The sequence below is a fragment of the Heterocephalus glaber genome, unplaced genomic scaffold, assembly GCF_053883595.1.
Source record: "Heterocephalus glaber isolate CG9 unplaced genomic scaffold, H.glaber_assembly_v1.0 deba00001586, whole genome shotgun sequence".
NCBI classification, from domain to species: domain Eukaryota; kingdom Metazoa; phylum Chordata; class Mammalia; order Rodentia; family Bathyergidae; genus Heterocephalus; species Heterocephalus glaber.
This window is the reverse complement of record NW_028258364.1, coordinates 18,786,521-18,804,580: the sequence shown is the minus strand read 5'-3', so window position 1 is coordinate 18,804,580 and position 18,060 is coordinate 18,786,521. Positions and strand designations below refer to the sequence as shown.

The 18,060-nt window shown below is 45.7% G+C and overlaps 1 pseudogene; it reads right to left on the bottom strand.

The window, feature by feature from the left end:
• Nucleotides 1–9,073: 9,073 nt before the first annotated feature.
• LOC101703762 (thiosulfate sulfurtransferase-like) lies at nt 9,074–17,410 on the bottom strand (annotated as a pseudogene).
• Between the last annotated feature and the right edge of the window lie 650 nt (nt 17,411–18,060).

The window sequence follows — 18,060 nt, the reverse complement described above, 5'->3', positions numbered from 1 at the left end:
ACTTTAGATCTCTTGAAGAATTCAGTAGCAACAAGGCGGGTTCTCCCTGCAGCCTGCCTGTCTCTCGGGACCTCCCACCCATCCACTCTGAGTCCCTTCCCCTGTTCTCTGCAGATGGAGAGAACAGGAACTGGTTGGTATCCAATTGCAAACTCACCTTCTATTTCAGGGACTCACTTTGGTGGGTTTTATAGCCTCCCAGGGAAGCTTAGGAAGAGTATAGTTGCCTAAGCCCCAGCACCCGGAGAGTGATATTCTCAAGGGAAAGCAGCCTCTCTGAAAGAAACCCAGGCTGGGAAAATTTGGAAATGGGGCAGAGCTCTAAAAAATGTACAAATTTTAAGTTCAGAGGGTACAGACATCTAATTCAATGCTAGTTAAGATTTCCTCCAAAATACAGTTTTGTGGAATCACTTTCATCTACTTGATTGGAAATTAAAGATAAAGGAAACAGAAACTTTTCTCTCCTGTCATAAGTTATTGGGTAGGAAAGCCCTCTTTTTCTTTCTACGTAATTATTGAAGAAGGAACAAACTCCAAACTACGAGTACATCTTAGGGCTGGTCTGGATGAGGAGTGCACTTGTGCTCATGGATCTTCTTACTCTTGAATATGGCTTGTGGGCTCCATCCTGCCTCCTAGTCAGGGCCATTTCTGAGAGCCCATGCCCCTTGTCAGTGCCTGCCACATCCCGTGTTGCTGGGGGGCCAGGCTCCTGCTGCCCAGGGCCACTGTAGGAGGCAGAGAGGGAAGGAAGAAGAGTGGAAGCCACCAGACAAAAGGTTTGGTCATGCTTGCATGTGGGAGAATGCCTCTCCAAACTTTAGTTTCCTCCATCCTTGAAATGAGTATAAGCCTTGGTCCTTGCTGAGTTGGAAGTGTCAAATGAGACAAGGTGTAGAAGGTGCTTTTCAGAATAATGGTCAGTGGACACGGTCATCCCTCAGAAGGTCCTCCCTTCTCTAGTAGAGAATTATGGGTCCTTCTCCATGGTCCTGTCCCTATGCCTTTGATTGTGTTCTTACAAATGAACCTTACCTCCACCCATCACCCAGGCAAAGCTGCAGCTCACACTTGTAAGTGGTGCTGGTCTTCGGGGATGCTGGTGTGTTGTGCCGGGCATTTGGAAGAGGAACAGCAGGTGGTACACTGATGCACCGAGGTTGGGTCACCACAGGTCAGCCTGGCTTTCAGGACCCACGGGACGGGAGAACTGTGAGAACTGTTCTGTGGTTCTTTGGTTTTGGAGCAGTATTTATATCATGATTTTAAGAATTGACAGGCCAAATTTTCAACAGACCCTTGTCCTTGATCCCTCCTGGGGAATATGGAAGATGGAGAGTCTGAAGCCCTTGTGGGAATTCAAACATGTCATACTCACTGACAGGCAATCAGGATTCTAATGAGGGAAGAAGAATTTAATTCAATAAAAAAACCTATTAGAATTGACAATACAAATGTAAACAAATCCCCAGTGGGTAATTTTGGAGGGCTTTCTCCACTGCCTCACCAGTCGACACACCCATACCCAAACGACCAAACACGGAAGGCGGAGGCTCAGCGTGTGCAGGCGACGGATTCAGTGCCCTGTGGTGTAATCAGCTTTGGCTTTGAGACTGTGTGGACTTAGTGGTTGGGGGTGGTCTCCTAAAAATGACATCTGGGTCTCATTTTTAGTGGAGAAAGAATGTTGCAGTGAATGGAGACAGCGATATCGGTGGGGATTTGTTGTTGTTCTTTTGCAGTAGATTCAGGTGGTGGAAATGAGTCTTTTAATCAGCTGCTTTGGTTCTCCTCTGAGATTTTGAGCATATTCCGCAGAATAATATTATGAATGTCTGGAGTATTTTTTTTCCTTCAGTGGTTGCAATTGGATTTTAAAGACATTTCATTGGACTAGTTTATGAGTTGATGCCTGTTTTGGTAAATTTACATTTCACCCGACAAAACAGAGTTCCATTTTTGACAGATATCGTTAAGAAGAATAAGCAGCAATCGTTTCTTGTGAGGCCCCACGTATAGTTATATAATAGTACCAACAATTCTTTGTAAAAGCAGTGGTTCTTCTTTATTGTTCTTCTCTAGTGCTTCACAGTAAAGATAGTGGCAGGTTTTTTTTCCTCTAAAAAAGACAGAGAATATAGAATACATTGGCCTGGCCAAAAAAATCATTAGTTCATTAATAACACAAGGGATAAATTTACTCTTAGTATTTGGATGTTCTCTCTATTTTCCTGTCTGAAAATCTTTGCTTCAAAATTGGCCACACTATTATTCATGGTCGGCTTTCTTAATGGAGATTTATAGACAAAATCAAGAGACTCATTGCTCCAGCCCCTGGGTTTTCTTCTGTGGACTTAGTGTTCTAGGTGCCAGTGCTTACAATGTTGGCAGAATGGGCACAGCTGGCTGTCTTTGCACTGTGCCCTCTGTTGGTGGAATAAATAATATCTCACCCACAAATATCAATCCATTTTCAAATATATGTGGATTCTATGGGGTTAAATACAGTGCAAATTCATAGTCTTTTTTGTGATTATAGATTTTCTTAATTGATAAATACTAGAAGGGGAGCTCATAATCATGTGAATGGTTTTAGGACATTTTTGACACTCTAAGAGACTAATCCTATATTTCTGAATATAGAAAATCTCTGTCTAAAACAAAGTTGGAGGATCAAGTGAGTCTCAACCTTTACTTGTAGTGTGTACCTGCTGGTTATTATTAAAATGGCACCTGTGCCTCAGTTTCCGCATTGAAAGAAAAGGGAGGTGGCTGCATAGGCCAGCTGCTTCTAAGCTCAGGTAAGTGGGAGTTGGATGCCTCCTATCAGTCTGCTTGGCTGCAAATCCATGCTCTGTGCGCCTTTGCTTGGTCCCCTGTGTGTATGTGGAAGAAAACATAATATTTGTCACATTTTCTAGTGCTTCATTTTTACTCAGGAGGCCACTGCTGTTTTCTGGCTAGTGACTACTCTGCTTCCACAAATGGAGGCTTGGAACAGAAGGAATCCAGTATTCTTATCCAAAGCCATTCTGAAGACGAAGGAAAGTCATATCCCAAGTGACTGCTCCGTACTGGGGTTTGAACCTTTATCCCTTACGATATTGTACCTGCCTTCATCACAGAGAGGTCTCCAGGGCTCAGAAAGGGCAAAGGGTAACACACTGACATTTGCTGAGAAGTAGGTGGAGAAAACGGCATCTGTCCCCCTTGTGGAAATTTCTAAACATTGACTCGGTGGATGAATCCACTCATGAGAACAGCGTCCCCCACCACCCAACCACCCTGCAAAAGCCCTGCTTTTGGGTGTGTGAGAGTTTTGCCAGAATTTCAGATCCAAACCACAATACCCTCCCTCCTTCTATCTCTACAATAACTCAGTACTATTGATCACTTTGGATTTTTGGATAAATTTACATTTGCTACACATCTGAGCTTTATTTTACACTCTTTAATCTTTCCCCTGTATTGTTAAATAGAGGCCAGTCTATTCTCTTTCAGATTTCTTGTCTGGCAAGGAAAATCCAAATTTAAGATCTGATATTGTGGGGTTCTTACCTTGGAACCCTACCCATGGGCAGTTCTAAATATATTAGAAGTCAATGTCTTTTCTTTGCACACCTAGAAAAGAGTGTTTATTTGAATAACAAATTCCAATGATAGATTCTTATCCCAGAACGAGTCTTCTGCTGGTGTGGTTCACCTGTGTTTTCTTGTTCCTGTTTCTGGTGCGTGAAGAATTTGGATGCATTTACCTCATCCAAGGCAACCCTAAGCGCCTCTGCCGAGCTCTCTGGCTCTCCCCCTCTTGGTATCTTCTCCACTGAGAGGGATGAACAGTCTTTAAACTGTCAAACTCGCTTGTTTGCCATTTCTTGTTTGATCTGCCTCCTATTTCGGCATTAATTCTGTAATTTTCCCACTCCTTGTCAAGTCCTGAAGGCACAAGCAGTAACGCACAGCTCACAGTCCTGCCCTTTTCTGCCTTTCACGTTCTCTCGCAGCGGCACTTGCAGCAGTAAACAGCAGAGCTGAGAATTCCCACTGGCTGAGCTCTGCTGCCTGCCTCCTTTCACATGCCTGGGGGCCTCTCCACTGGCAATTCAGGCTCGCACCAGAGTTGTGTGCCCCTCGCCAAGCCCCCTGGCACAGCGCCGGGAAGTCGGCGGCCTTCTTTGTGAGCCTGGGGTGCACCTGGGCTTTTCTGTGTGTGTGTGTGTATGTGTGTGTGTGTGTGTGTGTGTGTGTGTGTGTGTGTGTATGATTTCCCGTGACCTTACTTTCTCAGCCACAGTGGAGAAGGGCAAAACTTTTGTGCTTGGTAGGACAAAAATCCAACGCCTTGCAAAGAACAGAAGTGCACCAGAGAGGAAGGAAATGATGGGGAGGTCAAAGTTGGGACTGTGAATGGTTTTCGGATCTCTTTGTGAGAGTAGGCGAAGCCCCTGAGGGCTGAGAGCTTTGCTCGGAATAAACACGCAGACACATGGAGTCGCTGACCTCAGGCCCCTGGAAGCCGTGGGGTGGCAGCTCTCATAGGTCAGTTCCCTGCCGTAGGAGGGGTCTGCAGGGTTGTTTGTCCCAGCAGCTAGAAAACAATGAGACCTTCAGCTGCTCAGGACCACTGCAATGCTCCGGAAACAGGAGCAAATGGGACGCTGTCCTTACAGGATGGTGACCTGACCCTTTTGTTGCATCAGCAGAGATGGGGGGGGGCAATGACCAGCACATGGGAGCCCAGACCAACTTTTAGATGTCTCAAATTCACTCACCAGCCAGCCTCTGCATTTTACCAAGGTCAGGACTCTGGGCTTCTCATTAAGGGGCTGCTTGTTCTGTTTCTATTTAGCCTCTTCCTCAGCCCCTTAAGGCCTTATAATAACAAAGTCACAAGCGGTAAGGAAAACATGGCGAGATTGTGAGGAAGAACAAATACGGGAGACCACATTGAAGCAAAACTTCTATTCCTTTATTCATTATTCATCCATTCGTGCACTTACCAAATATTTTTAGAGCATGTTCAATGTGCTCAGAACCATGCTAATTGCTAAAATTATAAATGTAACCCAAACATAGGAAAACTTTCCAGCCTCCCGGGATAACTTTCTTTTGTTAGCCAAACAGAGCAGTGCATGCTTCTAGTCCTCGAGCTGCAGGAAATCTTAGTCACCCTTCCTGAGAACGACATGAGGATGCACCCGTGGCTTCTGGGATCGCCTCTGTGTCTGCTCCTGCTCTGGCATGCACCCCCTCAGACCTCTGCTCTTTACCTATTCTTGGTGCCCCTGCTCTTGTGCTCCGCTTTGCCCCAAAGCATTAACGTATTTTTTTTCTTTTGTTGCCCAAGGCTGTTACTACTAGGCAGTGGTGAGCAGATCACAGTGGTATTTAGAAGTTATTGTGAAGAGGGCCCGGGATTTAGCTCAGTGGTTTCCCGCCTGCTGAGCAAGCGCAAGGACCCGGGTTTGATCCCTGGTACCAAAAAAGAAGAAGAAGTTATTGTGAAAGAATAATAACAGAAACGTGAAGCATCAGTGGGGTGCTGGCTATCACTGCCCCAGTGGGGTCCTCTCCCCCTCATCCTTGTCTTTCTCTCTGTAGCCTCAGCCTCCTGCCTCAGGGAGAACAGAGAAGACTTTCTCAGCAGCCAAATAATGTCTCCTTAGGCCACCCAACGGCTTGATTTTAATGCTGGCTTCTCATTGTTCTAGTCTTTATTTTCATACCAGGCTTTGGGCATTTTCTTTGCAGATTAAAAAGTACACCACAGTGTTTTCCAAAATTATATAAAAAACCCACAATTTTCCCCTGAAGATAAATTCTGTTGCACAACCCAGAATGCAGAAATAGCCATGGGTAGCTTTGAGAGGAGCATTCTGTTTCATAATTAAGATAACAGGGCCCCAGCTCCCAATCTGAGCAAACTGGAAGACACAGTGGAGAATGAGCTTTGCAGCAGGATATTCTAAGTGACAGGACAGAGGTGTGTGTGGGCTGCTATAGGACCACACAGGAGGTCCTATAATTCCACCTGCTGATCCTCCTGGACAGATGTGTACACTTACTTTGGTTAGGAATTTTCTAGGAAGATAACAGGGAGACAGTATTCCAAGCAGCTAGAACAGTACGTGAAAATCACAGAGGCATGAAAGAGCCTGACAGTTTGGAGGAACAACAAGTTTTGGTATGACACGAGCATAGGATGAAAGGTGGGCCAGGACTGTACTGTGTGCTCTGGAGTTGGGAAGCAGCCCTTCCACCAAGCTGAACCATGCACAGATCTTGCATGAAAGACACTGCACAGGGTGGAAGAGGGGCTGGAAGGAAGTGAGGCAAAGGCACCCTTGTGAAGCCATCCTTCGGCCAGCTCCAATGATGAACTGAGCCCCAGAAGGGCCAGTGACACAGAGAGGAGGGGCCAGAGATAGATACATGGCAGGCTGTGTGACTTCACCTTGAGTGGAGAGGTGGGCAGCTCAGTTAACTCCCCGTGCCCATCAGTGCCTGGAACAGTGCCTGTGTTCATCTAGAAGCCAAGTGATTAAAGAAATACTGGTTGAAAGAATGAATGGTGGAGTTGGACACTGCTGGCCACAAATATGTAGAGCAACCATCACTTCATGCATAAAAATCTGCATTGTACTTACGGATATAGTAGGTGTTTTGAATGGCCCCCCTTTTCGGCCATTTTTAAAGGACAATTTGGGGATGGTTTAATAAAGAGGGAAATTACAAAGCATGGTCAGATATATGGAAATTTCAAGAGACAGCAAAGTGCCTGGGGTGGTTACCACCTCCAAGCTTCAAGAAATGAGTGTGTCACTGGAGCCAGGAGGGGGAAGGACTATGCCTCTCTGTCTTTTGTCCTCAAGGTCAGAATATACATGGAGGCAAACATGTCCTCCTCCAAGGCCTCAAGGTTTCTTTCACTTTCTTCTTTCCGTGGCCTCTAAGTTTCCCCAGGCTCCAAATTAATCTCGAGGCAGGTTCCCTTCTTTCCATGGATGTAGCTCAGTTGCTGATCCCTCCTAATGGCCTGGTGACCACCTGACTGATAGCCCAGCAGAGTGAACTCAGCCGGGTGCTTTACCCGTACAGTAGCAAGGCAGAAGGATCTCTGTATGGATTTGAAATTTGGTCTGAAAATAAGGACATTATTTGAAAATATGTACCATGCTCCAATACAAGCCCATGCATGTGGTCACCTTGAACAGGAAGGAAGTTGGTATTTGTTGGGTGTCTTTCATGCTCATGAACTAGGGCAGGTACTTTACAAAACTGGAGCTCTGAAGCGGTTGAACTTGAGGTCCTATCAGTCAGCACCAGTGAGTCACAGCTTTATTAGAAACAATCTTGATAAAACTTCCCATCCCTGTGTATTATTTCTGTTAAAATAGAGAATTTTTGCAAAGCTTGGAAAATTAAACTAATGTAAAACCTCTGTGGGGAATTGTTGCCACAGCTGGGTAGAATGCATCAACTATTAAATAACAACACTTCGTGAGGCAGCCAAGCATAGAGCATGGTGTCCCACTGAAGCTGTAGAAAAATCTAAATAGAGAGAATGCAAAACCATGGTAGGAATTCGACTAGGCTAATAATATTTCATGGGTATATAAACCTGTGATTTAGCCTCAGAGTTCTGCCCTCTGTTACCCTCTCTCCTTGGTTTTCTCATATACTTTCTAAAAAGGAAAATAAGATTGTCATAAGCCTTCCACTTTGGTTGATGGATTCATTGCAAGCAGCTGAGGCTTTTACTGCAGACTGAGATTAGGAGTCAATGGGGCTCAATGAAACGATAGGATTTGATGCAGTTGATCCCGGCAGCTGCTTGGGTTGCTGGCAATCTTCGGAGGCTCATGTGCCCCCTCTTCCGGGAATTTCATTTTTACAAATGGAGCCACCCTAACAGATTCCAGCTTTGACCAATCTTCTTCAATGAAGTCAAAATAACTTGCAGGTGGGTGAACTAACCCAGGTGGATGTAGCTTTGCTAACACTGAATTGCACTGCCCAAATGGAGATGACAGCCTGTAAGTGTTGAAAGAGACACATGTGGGCCTCCCTTTAACGCAGTGTTTTTGGAGGCAATGTACTATAGATACTAACGTTAAATTATAACTTTTCTCACTTAGCTAAAGCCACATTGAAATTGCTGCAATCAATCAGGAACCCTTTAAAAAAAAAATCTCAATCTTCCAGAAAATCCTTTAACTGTGATTTTGGTTGCTGTAGTTATTCAGTTAAGAACAAAGCACATGATCTTTTCAGGCAATATACATTTTGTTAATCCTTATTCTTGCCCATTAAAAAAATACTCTAGTGCTTTACAAAACTGACCCCCTCCATTAATTTGTGGCCACTTCCACAATGCAGCGTTTGTGAGCTCATATGCTGGTGCCTGCTGGGCACTGCTCTCCTGTGCCTGCCTTTGTAGGCCATTTCTGCATCTACCAGACTCTGCCACTCATGTCACATCTAGTTGGTGTTCCAGAGGCCAGATTGTCAAGGCTTCCCCGTGTTCTCGGAGCTGTCAGTGTACTCAGACATGCTATTTTAGGGGAGGGAACAGGGAGAACACTATTCTCTATTAGCCAAGTACTGAGACAGCATTGCCCTATGTTACTAAACTAAAAACCCTTTAAAATATAATGTCTTCAGTTTTAATTTGAAGCCTATTTTCCCCCGTGGAATAAGAATTTATAGGGGTTGCAAGGAATATCCAAGGATCAGACAACATGCTCTTTCTCTCCGGCCAGTGGCCACTCATCTGCCAGCTGTCTTTTGGGTCAATTTGCTCTTGGAGTCCCCTCCTCCTGTCAAGGCTACAGATGGACTCTTGGCAGGCAAGCATCCTCAGACCGCAGACACGTTCCCGTCTGAGGCCCAGCCATAGACACTGTTTAGGTGCAAGCTGGGATCTCTTCATCACACATGAGGTTTAATTGGAAGTCACTGCTCTGGCCCTTGCAGGCTCAGACCTAGGTAGGATGTGGGGCAGACCAAACTGGAGGGATGCACCCACTGTGGGGTTAATCGTGTCTCCTCAGATGCACACGCTGAAGTCCTAGCCACAGTACTTTAGTCTGTGACCATACTTGGTTTCCGGGGGTGACCAGGCATGGATATGGCCAGAGCCCAGTCCTATTGCACCTGGCTCTGGCTCTGGAGCCAGGTACCACCCCTGGGGCATGAATCCACCTGCTGGAACCTTTTAGATTTAAGATTCTCCAGGATCTGCTCATAGGTCTTGAGCAAGGAGTGGTCCAATGTAGCTTTGAAAACAGGCCCTGGGTGTTAAGGTTCAGATGTCACCGGTGTCCCTCTTTCAGACAGTTCCAGAAGCCACCATTGAGCACTGACACTGCGAGGTGGCCAAACACACGGAACATCCACCAGACTCGGGGAGCATAGAAGCTGCCCAGGTGGTCACCATCATACACCACCACTTGCGTGTCGCTGCCAATGCCCAGGCGGCCCAAGTAGTCCCCGAAGTGCACCTCGCTGGGCAGGATCATTTCATAAGGCGACGCCGTGTCCCGGCATTCCGTGCCGCTCTTGGTACTCCTTTCGGGCCTCCCGGGTGCCTGGTGAGGACCGGGATGCATCCAGCACCCGTAGGCCGGGCCCCAGCTTGCCACTCTGGATGGATTCTGCCAGCCACTCGGTGGAGACCAGAGCCCGGTAGAGCACCTGCTGAACCACGATGGCAGCTCTACTTATTGCCTGTAGCTGGAGAGAACCGGGAGAGAGACAGGCCTGAGAGGGCTGTGTGTGGGGATGGGAGAAGGCACTGTTTTCCCCAGGGCACTCACCCAGCATTGTCAACAGCACCCCAGCTGGTCTGGGGCCCACAGCTGGTAGGCTCGCAGACTCCCTAGGAAGGCCAGCTCTGCCCCTCGGTTCAGGTTCCACCCTCCGTGCTGAAGAGGGTGGGGAAAACGTTTCTGAGCTCTCCTCTTGTAGAGCTGGAGGGGAAGGTGTCAGGCACCTAGCAGCTACAATACCCATTCTGCGGGTCCAGCCAGAAAGGAGTGTTGATCAAATGCCCAAAATGGAGGAAGACAGGCCAAAGGGTCTTTATGGGGGTCGCGACAGTGAGGTCATTAGGCTGGGTCCTGACTCAGTGTGCTTTTGTTGGAAGAGGAACCCAGAGGAGCTCATGGAGGGGAGATGATGTGCAGAGTGAGAAGATGGTAGCTCTCAGCCCAGGAGACAGCCCTGGGGCCTTGCAACCCTCAGAAGGTGTCAACTCTGTTGTCACCTTGATCTCAGATTTCCAGCCTCTAGAACTATGAGATAACAAATTTCTTTTGTTTAAATCACCTTGTCTCTGGTACTTTGCTCCATCAGCTCTAAAAAAAAAAAAAAGAAAAGTCCCCAGAAAAGTTTGCACCCATGGTGGTAGGGCAAGCCCTGAGAGACTGACTGCCAGGAGGGTCAGAGCAGTCTGCTGGCACAATATGTGACAGCTGAAAAGAGTGGCAGATTGGAGAAATGCCAGTATTGAGGGGGTCAGCATGAGGGACAGGTGGTGCTTCTGCAGGGAGGTGGAGCACAGAGGTGGGGGGTCTGGCAAATGCTCAGCACAGGAAGGCATGTGTCACTGTCAGGAGTCTGTCAGGCTGAGTGATGAGAAAGACGCCAGGCTCTGGTTAGAAGAAACTAAGCTTGAGGCTGATTATCCAGGTAGGAGCAAGGCTGGGGCTTGGGGCTTGTAAACTGGCGAGGAACATAGGGATCTGGGAGAAAGGTCATGGCCAGTCACCAGACCAGTTCATAAAGAAGACTAGACCAACCAAGGTCATCTTTAATCCAAAACACTTGTATTTCTAACCTAAGTATCCCTACTTCATGCCGGACTGGGGACATGTGGGCATCTAGAGTCTAAAGCAAGACTCAACCGATAAGAAATAAGGTCAGATGGCTTTAGCAGTCAGGAGTAGCGGCCCAGGGAGACAGGTAGGTCATTACACTGACAATACAATTCTGCTGAATGAACAAGAGGGTACAGCTTCCACCGGAGTCATTTGTTTGGTTCACTTATTAATTTCCAGTGTGCCATTCTGGGATCTTTCCCAGAAATGTCATCCATGACTCCTGGGAGGAATTTTTCCAAGCAGGTGTTACTAGTTTGTTGCTTATAGAGGGAGCTTCTGAAAGCAATAGGAGTTATGTTTTATGTACCAGGTCTTCCAGGTAGAAGCAAAAATGCCCAGCATATGAGAGATGGTAGAAAATGTAACTAGGGTTTCAGTTTAGTTATGGCTGGAAATGAGAAAAAAATGAAGCAATTGCACCCCTGGGTTGTGAATGCAACCAGAGTTATTAGCAGAGAACATACCTCAGATTGCCTGGGCCTATTATTGTAGAACAATACTTTTCAAACATTTTACATTTGCATAATCTTTCATTAAAATGGATTCTTAGGTAGAACTTGTGATATAATGAGCAGTTTCTGCTGGAATAGGGCATAAAGTTCACATTCTACCCAGCCTCATTCCCACCCAGAGACTTTTTGGTGGGATGCAGTTTGAATACCATGAACACACTTGTGATTCACTCAAAAGAGTAATGTGGTGGTCAGCTTTCTGTTGCTGTAACACATACCTGAAATAAATGAGCTTAAAAGAAAGGCTAGTTTTGGCTCACAGTTTTGGAGGTTTCAGTCCATGGTTTGTTGTCCTGTTGTTTTTGGCTCTATGGCAGCAACATGTGGTAGGGGCAGCTGCTCACATGAGAGTTCCATAATCCCTTCCAAGGACACACTCCCACTATGACCTAACTTCTTTCTATTAGGCTCCACTTCCTAAAGTTTTTACCACTTCCTAGTCATGCTGAACTGAGGACCAAGTCTGAGCTTTTGAAGGAGATTCAAACTCCATCAACTAGCTTGTTCGTTAATTGGCCAAACAAATGTTATGAATATGGAAAAAATCTAGGAGACTTTTAGATTTTTGAAATATGGAACTTACCATCTTAAAGGACAAAAAGAAGGTCACCTAAGTGATTGTCCCAATTATTTAATACCTTTTAACAAACCATTTCAGTACTTAAAGTGGCTTCAAATTATAGCACTCATTAAATTTGCTCACTGGCTGCCATTTGGGTGGAGTTTGTGGGGATAGCTATCTCTCATCTAGTGCTATGAGGCTGGGGTGGCTCATCTGGGGCTCTGAGGAGATATTCAGAGGTTAGAAAGTACTGGATGTGTTTAGGAAATGATGCTTCCGGTGTTCTGGTAGGAGTCCGGTGCTTGTGAAATGGAACTATGGAAGACAATATTGGAAAGATGACAAAGCCCAACCCAATTCCTCTGTCTTGAAATGTTCTTCATTCTCAGCCCACATTTGAGGCTCCTTCATCTGCTGCCTCTCCAGCAAATCCTTTCCACCTACAGCCCAAATTGTCTTCCTCTTCTCTCTGCTCTCCTGGCACAGTGCTTACAGGTCTGCAGTAACATTGTTCACGTTCTGCTTGTGCAATTTTTGTTGACTATAAATGCATTGAAGGTGAGCCCAGGGTCTTCATGACCCTGATTTCTCTCCAGGGTCCAATGTATGTAGTAGGGAATACTTAAATATTTTTAAGCATAAATAATCATAAGCAGTGGCTCTCTTTAGTGATTGATTGTGGAGGACATGGAGTTTCTCTTGTGAATGATTGTGTTGACTGTAGTATCTTCTCCCTTGTGTGTTGGCAAAATGCTGAATAGACCCTCTGGTTCACAGAAATATTTCCATACATTTTAAAGATCTGGTGTACAATCCTTAACATTCCTCATATTTTATTTGAGAATAAAGATTTGTTCTGTGCTTACAGAGATGTAAAGTTCTGAAATGACATCTACAGCTGCCATGAAAGGAAATCTTGCCCGGCACTGGAGGATGCCGGAGATGTGTGGTGATTCTTCCTGCCACCTTTGTTCAGCGATGGACTGCTGCACCATTTTGGAGGCATTCCATTTCCTGCTGAAAACTTTGAGTGGAGATTTTTGCCTTCTCCAGTGCTTTCCTTTTAGAGTGTCAAAGGCTTGCCTGCTGGGATAGAAATGGTTTCCAGAGAAGGCATTGCTCACTTTGGATAAGAAAGCTACAGGCAGCTGGAGAAAAACAAGCAGGATGTGGAAACCATGGTCTGTGGACTGGCCTGGGTTCTGGGCCGCTGCCAGCTGCCAGCAGCCAGCAGGATCCTGGAGAACAAAGAGAAGCAGATAGAATATGTGACAGGGAATAAGGCTATCTGGGCATCCTTTGAGGTTTAGGGGCTCAGGGTAAAGGAAGTGTTAGTGGTTTATCCAAGTTACAAGGTAATGTCATAACACAAGGGATTTCAAGAAGGAACATAGGAAATGACTTGCAAGGTAAATAAAAAGATCTGATTCAGGTTGTTAGTGGGGACAGCAAAGTCCTCAAACATTTTAAAGGAAAAGATAAAATGCTTCAAGAGCTATAAAGACATAGGAAACTAAGAAAACCAAGGAAGCAACACCTCAAAAAACTTTGTTTTGGTATTCCTATGTCTGGCAGAAAAATTGGAAATGGTCTCTGGGAGCAAGGAGGGAATCATGGAAATAGGATAAATTGTGTGCTTTTAGTCCTTATTACTCTCTTGGGTTGTATACTTGGGGATGAACAAATATAGAATTTAAGTGAAAATAATATATTAAGCCCTGCTTTATGGCATTTTGAAAATAAAGAGAGAGGTCACTTCATTTGCCAGGGGAATACCTACTGCTGGATCTCAGGCAGAACAGTCCTCTGCTCATTACAAAGAGAGAAATAAATCCACTTTCTGAGAGTGGAAAAGCCACTGCAGAGTGACGAGGGCCTTTAGTGTGTTGCCCTTGGACTGTGCCCAAAAGTGTGACTTGTTGGGGCTGTGGCAGAACTCTGCGTAAGGAGCTCACCACATTGTGTGTCCATCTTGTGCATTTTTGTTTCCTTTTCTACTCTTGATTTCTCTCCTGTCTTCCCCTCACATGAGGATGGAAGAACAGGGACCCTGCCTGTGATGTTTGCTGCTGAATTTCAAGTTTGTAAAGGCACAGGGCCAGCTCAGAAAGAGAGTCTTCATGAATGATTGTATCCGCTTCACGTAGTGCTGGTCTTTCCATAGTTTTTAGATAAAGGGCTTTCCCTCTTGCTGGTCATGCTTTCCAGAAATTAAGTTTCCATTTAGAAATATAGCAAAGGCCAGAGAAGAAAGAGCAAGGGAAGTACAGTTGTGAATGTCAGCAGAACCTCAAACATCAGAGGAAATGGTAGCTGGACTCCAGGGTGAGTGTGCCATCATTGGAACAGCGACAAAAGGCACATTGCATGATACTGCTCACCTTCAAAGGAACGTCTTACGCTTGCTCATCTAAAGCCCTCAAGAGGAAGGCTGGAGGACAAGGAGGGGTTCAGTCCCAGTAAACATGGGGGACTTGGTCATAGAGCGGTCAGGAGAGGCTGCTGATGGACCCTTCATCCTATTTAAATCAGGGCTCTTCTCCATAACTGTGGGAGATGCCAGAGGCTGACATTCTTTCCTAGTAAATGACAGCTTCATGTCTATAACACAATAACTATAACAGTGAGAATTTGAAAGAATAGCTTCATGGGAGATGGGAAGATATTTTGGCTGTGTGATGACAGTTAATAGCCACCAAGGAGAATAACCAAAGGCTTAAAGGCAATGCCAACCTGAGCTCAATTAGACAGTTGAGTAGAGACCTCCCCTAAATAAGAACCAGTTCCTGTTTTTTCTTTTTCTTTTTAGCTTTAAAAATGTGTCCAAAGAGCTGAACACCTGGGAAACATGGGGCCTTTGGTTTGCTGTCATTTAAGGCCATTTCCTTTACGAACATGAAATGCCAAGGCAAGTTGTATGTCCACATTTCTCTTCTGACACTGTGGAAGTTTGGGATTGAGACTGAGGTCTATGCTGCCTCATTTGTATGTGACAGAACAGTCACCTCTTCTGTGACTGTGTATGGGGCAAGCAGCTGTGTGGGCCACACTTCTGCAAGAGCCCACTCAGAGAAGGTGTGATAAACACAAATGCAGACGCGCACTGAACAATGGCATTTCTATCCACAGGGTGGCTACATCGTGTAACCCAGGCATGTAGCAGGCTGTCCCATCTAAGCTTGTTGAGGTGTCCTTATATTATTTGTACAGTCACAGAATCCCCTGATGATGCATATCACAGAATGTGTCCCCATTATTGAATGACACACAACTGTCCATATATGGTGGTCCCAGAGTTATCGCTGTAGACCGAAGGCCATGGAGCTCAGGAAAGTGGGAAAACGTTCAGTCCCAAATATACATCCAGACAATGTGGGTGGAGGTGACTTCTCTCCCTACCCTATAAGCCTAGATGGATTCTTAGCAGAACTACTGAGCTCATTTGCTCAAGGAAATTGAGTACAGTGGTAGTATGCTAACAAGTTGGATTCTTATTTTTTAAAGCTATGTGATATTTTAACTTATTAACATAAAGATTCCAGTTAAGATGAGGCCTTTCAAATTAATGTTGATTTGCATAGTTCCCCCCTTTCTTTTTTGCTGCATCCTCCTATGAAATACTGCTAGGGCATCTTTTGCTCCAAAGTTTAATTAATCTTTCTATTCTGTTTATCTGTCAGGGAGCAGAGATTGTCAGCTGCTTTAAAAAGAAGCAACATTAATACCAGAGTAGGGCAGAAGAGTCCAGGATAAGCCACTGGCTGCTTCAGTATAAATGGGGTTATTTAGAATTTGAAAGTCCTGTAACTTCTCATCCTCAAATGTGTTTTGAAGATGAGTTGTGGGCCTGCCCACGTACCAGAATCAGTCCCAACTGCCTATGGATAATTGACGTCCGCAGACAACAGCAGCGTTTTCTCTCCATCCAGCAGTTTTTAATCTCTCCCCTCACCCGGCCTTCACCAAGTATTCCTTGCAACTCTGCAGATGAAGCCAAATGACAAGTGTTCACATTTTCTAATTGGGTTTGTTTTCAGATGTGCAAGGACATGGACAAAAGGATAAGTCATGGGAGGGAGATGAGAAAAGGGGGATGATAGGACATAAAGTGGATGGCTGGATGGCTGCAGTGCCCTAGACATGACCGTGTTCCACTCTCAGGGTTCTGCAGGTCCTCAGCTCCCGTCAGCCAAAGGGAGCTGAATGCTTGTCCCAGCAAGAACGAGAACTGCCCTCCCTGCTTGTGGGACGCATTCAAACACAAATATCACTTGCTCTTTGGTATTCTGGAGATCCAGCAAGCAGCCTTCAAAGTTTGGACCCTTTGTGGAATCTGAGGAATCAATCTACCTTCTCCTTGGTGTCTGCTGAGACAACCTCTCTGCTGCTCCTTTCTGTGGTACAAAAGATAAACGAAAATTCCATTATTCAACCCATGCTATTGTGGTGGCAGTTTCCTTTGAGCCTCTTGGCAAAACCCTGTGTGCTTTAGAACTGTACATCATCTTGGATCCATTGAGAGCCATTATTTATCTGACAGGATATTCATAAAAGCCAGCATTAGCTGCAGCTCCAAGTCAATATGTTTCTCTCTGGCTGACACACATCACACCAACAGGCTTGAAATATTTAAATACAATAGTCCCTTCAAGAAATCATTAATTTTTCTATCACTGCTAGAAGTGATGATTTGATGGAAATGGATTTCGCTGAAATAGCTGAGCTGCCTGGAGTGGATACTTTTAAGTGCCTGGACTTCAGAGAAGTTGGTGTAGGACACGGTCAGGGGCTGTGGAGGACCAGAGCCCAGGATCCGTGGGGCAGTGGTGTCACAGTGGCCCGCTCACCCCCCAGTGCCATCCCACCCACTTCAGTCAGGGGATGTTTAAATATGCAGGGGAGAACATGAACTAGAGGACCAACCACCTCATTACCCTGCTCTCAGTCCCGTCCCTGCTCTCTGTCCCTGCCAGTTTCCCTCCTGCTTCTCTTTTTCCTCCTTCTCCTTTGCCCTCCTCTCTCTTTTATCCCCCTCTCCATTTTTCTCTGCCTCTTCCTTTGGCTTCAACTTTTGCTCTTTGATCCTCCTCTTCCCTTACTCACCTTCCCTGCCGTGTGTGGTTGTGCTGGAATAGAGGACAGTCTAAGTGTCTTACTCAGGGTCTCTATTCCCGAGACTACAGGGAAGCTGACTGTTGGCTCAACCCCTCCCTAGGGTCCCGCATACGTAATTAATGCATAAGGTCTCTGTGACCCTTCAGAACACAAGGCAGGGAGTCAAACCGTGAGACTTTCCGGACCCCTGAAGGACTTGGGATTTGTCTGGAATATACTTACTGTACCTTATGTTCCTGGATAAGCTCCCTGAGCAGAGCAAAGAGGTCTGGACAATTGTGCAAGCACAGAGCCAGCATTAAGATCTTTACAAAAACAGCAGTGTCACCCTCCATTACCAGAAATTACTCATATGCTCTAAAGGTAAAGCAAAGAGTAAGACAGAAGACATGTTTTCTTGTGTATTTCTTTATGATGACATTTGGTTGGTCAGGAGAACAAAAGGCAAAATATTTGGGGTCATGTTGGGTTATACCTTAGTATTTCTCCCCAGTCAAAATTGTGGTTGAGAATGAAATCCAAAGTTCAAAGGGGGCATAGGCATTATGGTGTGGAGTATTCTCCTGACTGTACCCATTCAGTTCTGACTGGTGCTTGGATATCCAGCCCCATCCCTCTCCTCTGCTCCATCACCCAAAACCAGTCATCTCCTATCCTATCCCTTTGTGCTCTCTTCTGAGCTGGTGTCAGCTACAGCTGTGATTGACTCTAAGCAGCTCTGATTATGGGGAGCAGAGTTCAGAGGTCTGACAACATGTTTGGAATTTAACTGTGGAGAGAAATGAGGTGAGAACCACAAGCAATATAAGAAAGAGTCAAGAGAGGGCAGAAGTGGGGAGCTCACTGGGGCTGGGACTGAGAATGGACTCCAGTTGGAGGTGGACATCTGACTGGCATGTTGCAGGGTATCCTGGGTGATCAGTGGAGGGGAGAGAGCAGGATGTTGTGGGAAGATGTGAAGAGACCCCAGAGCGCATGGAAGGGC